General features: G+C 43.7%; 1 long non-coding RNA gene across 1 annotated transcript in view; it reads left to right on the forward strand.

Moving 5' to 3' along the window:
- Positions 1-5,423, forward strand: part of LOC309370773 — a 325,382-nt gene extending 319,959 nt beyond the window's left edge. The window contains exon 3 of the long non-coding RNA XR_014168678.1: positions 4,975-5,423. This is a non-coding gene — a long non-coding RNA (uncharacterized lncRNA). The remainder of the gene's footprint in view (positions 1-4,974) is intronic.
- The last annotated feature ends 577 nt before the right edge of the window (positions 5,424-6,000 follow it).

A 6,000-nucleotide genomic window follows, 5' to 3' on the forward strand; every position in this document is an offset into this window, starting at 1 on the left:
CCCCATTAGCGAAAGCATACCTCAGGTTAAGAACCGTTTCAGGTTAAGAATGGACCTCTGGAACAAATTAAGTTCTTAACCCGAGGTACCACGGTACTGAACATGGATGACATGAAATCTTCATACATTCCTATGTAGTACCAATATTTACAGTGTGCTTTTAGTGTGGGCTGTCTTTGAAACTCCCATTGGCTGCCATATATTTGTTGCTGCTCATTTGAGCTTCCCCAGTCTGAAGCTGCTGCAAGGGTGTGACCTGTGCTCACTTATCCTAACTAGAGTGCTAGCCACTGTTGTGTGGCAGATTTCATGTCCTGCACTTCAAGAAAGAGAGGCAGGATATTTCTAGGGATCAGAGGATGTTGGACTACAGGTGGGTAGAATCTCTTGGCAAAGGAAGCTCAGGAACAGAAAACTCACAGTGTGAAAGGAAGGAAGGAGATATTTCAACATTCTGTGTGGAGTGGAAGTGATTTCTGTATGTTCAAAGCAACTGAAACCACTGGAGAAAACAAGTTGGGGATAAATTGGAGGGCAAAGGCACAGGAAGGAAGGAGAGTTTCCTTTCTCTCTTTCCTGCCTCTTCCAGATACCACAAATTATTATGTGTTTCAACTTACATACACATGCGTAGGCTAAAAACTGTTGACTCCTGCCTGACCATCTGTGAACACCCTGGATCCAGATACTGGTAAAGCTGCTGTTATGTCATGGAATATTTATGAACATTCAAACTACAGAAGTTAGCAATAGAAAGCTCATGACAAATTGCTTCAATAGAGGGCAATGAAAAGTCTGTTGGGCTGGGAAAGGTTCACACAGGGGCTAGGGACAGGATATGTTCAATGATGGGGATAGTCAATGTGATGCCTTCCAGATGTTGTAGGCCCATCAAATGTTGCCATTGGCCACACTGGTGGGAGCTGATGGGAGCCGTAGCCCATAACATCTAGAGGTAACTATTCCTGCTCCATGAGAAGATTCTAGGAACAGGAAATGCCCTATAGGCAGAAGAATCTTAGTGGGTAGAACCTCTTGGGGAAGGAAGCCCAGGAACAGATAGCTCATGGAGTGAAACGGAGATTGAATTGGCAGCATGGTGAAAAGCAGGAAAGCCAGCAGGGTGTGGAAAGTGGAGCTGACAACGTCTCAAGAAAAAGGAGGGCAAAGGAGGAGGCTGAGAGCTGAGGAAAGGAGATGAAAAAGAAGGGGAATCTTACACAGGCTCAGAGACAGGTGTCCTACTAGCAGGAAAAGAAGGTTTCCTGAAGATTGTGAAGTTAAACATGTGTGTGTGTGCGCGTGTCTGTGTGTGTGTGCACGTGTGTTTTAAATATTACTCCTATGGTGCCTCTCATTCTACCTCTACTGTTGGAGCCAGAATACGTCTGAACACCTGCTGCTGGGAACTGCAAGTGCAGGGGGTGTTGTTTTGCTCAGGTTCTGACTGTGGGTTTCCCACAGGCATCTGGTTGGCCACTATGAGAACAGGATGCTGGACTAGGTGGGCCTTTGGACTGATCAAGCAGGACTTTCCTTACGTTATTATGCACTATAACTGATAAAGTTGGAAAGCCAGATAAAAGGCACAAGAAAGGCAAAGTTCCATTGGTTTCTGTGTCCCTATCCCCAAAAGGGACACAGTCTGCAAACTTTGGACTTCCTTGACCTAGACTCCTCCAGGTTATTTAGAAGCAGAGAATGTCTACACTGCCTACTGAAACTATCTACCAGTTAAAATAAGCTTGGGAGGAAGGTTCTTCTTTGGATGGATGAAGCATTTTGAAGCAAACCCTGACATATCTGGAGCTCTGTGTGGCCAATGGAACTCATACATTCTCCACGGAGCCCCAGCAGAATGCCTAATAAATGCTATATAATCATCCAAAACATACTATACAAGCAACAGATTTCAAAAGGTGCCAACCAAACCACATGGTTCACTAAGGAAACACGTTTTATTTTGCTCCTTAGATGATATCAAAATGTTTAATGTCAATCAATATCATTTTTTTAAAAAAACAAACCACACTTATCTCTCTCCCTTGTTACGACAAGCTGATTTAATTACCAGGCATATGTCAACCAGTGTCATGTTAATGTAATAAAACATTAAACTGGACCTTGTGCTTGATGTGAAACAAAATTATTCATTGAATATTAGAGCATTAGACCTCCCGCTGTTCTTTTACAAATGGTTGAACTATCACAAGGTTATGGAAGTTAGCATGTAAATTGCAGCAGAACCTATAATTTCTGTAGCAAATCCCAGAAGGCTGTCATTTCAGTCACACACATGTGTAATTTTTGTCTCGGAGCCATGTATAATGTCCTTAAAATATCAAAAATGTGAACATATCACAAGTGATTACCCAATATTGATGTATAGTTCATCACTTAGATTGAAGCACTGGAATTTAAGTTTAGGGATGTCAATGTCTGATCTACCCTATTTGCAGTGTCTCGGGGTGCTGATGATTACTGAAGAGAATGTTCATATTTGAAACCATAACCCTGGAAAGAAATATAATATAATATTGTCCAGCTTTGCAGTCTAATAACACAACCATGACTCAGTAGGACAAACAGAAAGTCTCCATCAGATTGCTAGACTGTGGCCAACAAAGCAAAACAAGCACAGAGCAGAGAAATAGGGGAGCTGGCAAACAGCTCTAAAAATGTGTGGTTCAGATAAAACACCCAGGCCAAAACTTGATAAAGACAGGTGGAACCCATTTGGCCTTTTCTGTTGCCTGATAGCTACTGTACCACTGAGCTGTAGTACCTCCTTCTGACCATTTCCTTCGTTGGTGCCCAAATCAATGCGTTGTCAATTTGTTCTGACGGACTAACTTCATGATTCAACAGCAGGCACCTTAACAATAACCACATAAAGATTAATTCCTTGTTCAGTGGAGCCAGTCCTCCGCTTCCCCACTTTCTACACTGTAGGGACATTTACCCATTTTAACATTCTCTTCCTATGGGAGGGCTTTGCATAAGAGCAGCCATTGCCCAGAGTTTGGTGGAAACAAAATAATTTTATATTTGAGGAAATCTACGCGCACACCCCACACACACACAGTATGCAGAACCTCTTAACTTGCCTTATGATAGTCCTGCTGTACAGCCCAGATTTGCCAATAGAAGGGATGTTGACTTCTGGGTCTAGACTAAGATACCTCAGCATGGATTCCTCTTATTGTGACCTGTCATAATCCATTCTCAGTCATTGTATTTTACACCAGTTGTAGCCAATATGGTCTCACTAGATGCTATGGACTACAACTCCCATCACTCCTGGTCATGTTGGCTGGCTGATGGGAACTGTAGTCCCAAACATCTGGATGTAATCACATTTGCTACCCCTGCTCTACACTGTATTAGCTTGTTATATTAGGTAAAAACTTGTGATTCTACCAACGGGTACAGATTGCATAATGCTAGTTCTCTGGACTCAGTTCTGAAGTTTCTGGCCTTCATTCTTTACCCAGCTACTCATAACACTGGTCAACAACAAATTTGTTGTCTGCGTTTTTTCAGTTGATTTAGGACGAATCTGATGCGCTGAATCCAAAAATCATATTGGTTTTGCTCAATCAGGTCAAGTTTTTGAGCTATGGCCACATGTCGTTTTTTTACGTTTTTGTTCACATGAACGCTTGTGTGGAGCATTTTAGAAGAAGTTGGTGGGGGTAAAATGCCATGTTGAATAATTGTTTTGATTGGAAATGATTATTTTAATGACAAGAAGTATTCAGGTCCGATAGTTCTGGGTGATTATGTCAAAAAGGGATCAGTTTGAAGTCATAAAACCTCGAAATCTTCCATAAATTGGTGCGGCAAAGCATAAAGTTGGGGGATCAAAACTAAGTTAATGGGGCAGCCACCCCACGAAGTATCCTGATCTTCAATCAGCACGTCGTCCTGTAGCTCATTGTGATGAAATTCCAGTGCCTATCTTCGGAGAACTTCCTGACATTAGTGACGAAGATGCCTCCAGTGTTGAAGGACATGAAGAAGAAGAAGTGGTTCTTGAAGATGATGCTCCACATCCATTTTTCCAAAAGGAGTTGAATGATCTAGTTCGCGACCTCAGCTTGTCAAAGGACTCTGGCGAACTGTTGGCATCCAGATTGAAGGAAAAAACCTCCTCTCTGACAGTGCTCACATCAGCTTCTTCCGCAACAGGCATCAAGAGTACCTCCATTTTGTCTCGGAAGAGAAGGACTTGGTGTACTGTGCAGATATTGCGCAGCTTCTGCTGAAGCTTGGAGTGCCACAGTACGAACCCAAAGATTGGAGACTGTTCATTGACAGCAGCAAGCGATCACTGAAATGTGTTCTGCTACACAACGGCAACCAGTTTGCCTCTATACCCCTGGCTCACTCGACTACACTGAAGGAGAACTATGAAGCGGTGAAGTATGTGCTGGAGAAAATTGGTTATGATTAGCATAAGTGGTTTATTTATGTTGACCTGAAGATGGTGAACTTTTTGTTGGGACAACAGTCTGGCTTCACCAAGTACCCATGTTTTCTGTGCATGTGGGATAGTAGGGACCGTGCTCAGCATTACACAAAGGACTGGCCTGTGCGGGAGAAATTGGTGCCTTGCAAAAAAAGGAACGTCATCAATGACCCTCTGGTGGACAGAGACAGAATACTCTTCCCACCACTGCACATCAAGCTCGGCTTAATCAAGCAGTTCACCAAGGCTCTGGACAAGGATGGTGACTGCTTCACTTACTTGTGCCAGGCTTTTCCAGGATTGACCATGGAGAAGTTGAAAGCTGGCATCTTTGACGGTCCTCAGATCTGTCAGCTCATCAGAGATCCAGAGTTCAGAAACTCAATGAACGAAGTGGAACTGGAAGTGTGGAAGGCATTTGTTCTGGTAGTGAAGAACTTTCTTGGCAACAATAAGGCCAGAAACTACACAGAAATTGTCAACAACATGCTGACTGCTTTCAGAAACCTGGGCTGCAACATGAGCGTCAAGATGCACTACCTATTTTAACATATGGACCGGTTTCCTGAGAACCTGGGTTCAATGAGTGACGAGCAGGGGGAGAGATTCCATCAGGACATGAAAGAGATGGAGACCAGGTATCAGGGTCGCTGGGACGCAGTCATGATGGCTGACTACTGTTGGACTCTGAAGAGAGACCTCCCTGCCGCTGAGCATTCCAGGAGTTCCAAGAAACGGAAGTTCAAGCCCTGAAGTTTGAAAAATTGTGAAGCAACATGCAATTTACGTGTACTTACCTTTATCAATGCCCACCATTCAGTTTACAGTAAACCTGACCTGATGGAGAGAAACGGATGCCATTTCCTGATTCAGCAGTGCAAAAATACCCTAAATCAGTTGTAGAAATCTAGACAACATTCAAAAAGTAAATAAGTGTTGCCCAGTGTAATCTAACCCATCTTGACCCTCACTTGCTTGCATGGTTCAAAGCTCAGGTGTGAGGCATTTACTCTCTATTAATTACTTCATGTAGCCCTGGCTAGACCTACCCTACCACTTGGGCTCTTCCCCACTGCTGACTCTGACTGTTCACCCGCCCAGCACACAACAGACTCAAGAATGGAAGCACTTAGGGCTGTGTCTATGGTGGAGGAACGCTTCATTGATTGGAGGAACTCAAACAGGGGAGGAGCTATGAGAGGGAAGGGCAGTGTTTTTCTGCAGCTGCAGGGATGGCAAAAGTTAAAAGCTTGGAAGATGCAAGAGAGCAACATGGCAGCAAGTAGGAGACCCAGCAAGTTTGGTCCTGAGGTGGACAATGGGTGCATAAAACTCTTCGCAATAATGGAGCCTGCTGTGAGGTGTCCCTTATAGTAAGGTCCCTGAGGCAGAGGGCAAAATGGGAAAGGAGAAGAAGGGGGGACAACACAGGCTAGGACTGTAGATAAACAAGGAATTCAGTGTTTATGTTTATGCCATCAAATGCCAACAGTGTCCTTCAGCTCTCTATATTGGACAAACAGGCCAGA

This window comes from Podarcis melisellensis (assembly GCF_964234715.1).
Source record: "Podarcis melisellensis genome assembly, chromosome: 5".
Taxonomy (NCBI): domain Eukaryota; kingdom Metazoa; phylum Chordata; class Lepidosauria; order Squamata; family Lacertidae; genus Podarcis; species Podarcis melisellensis.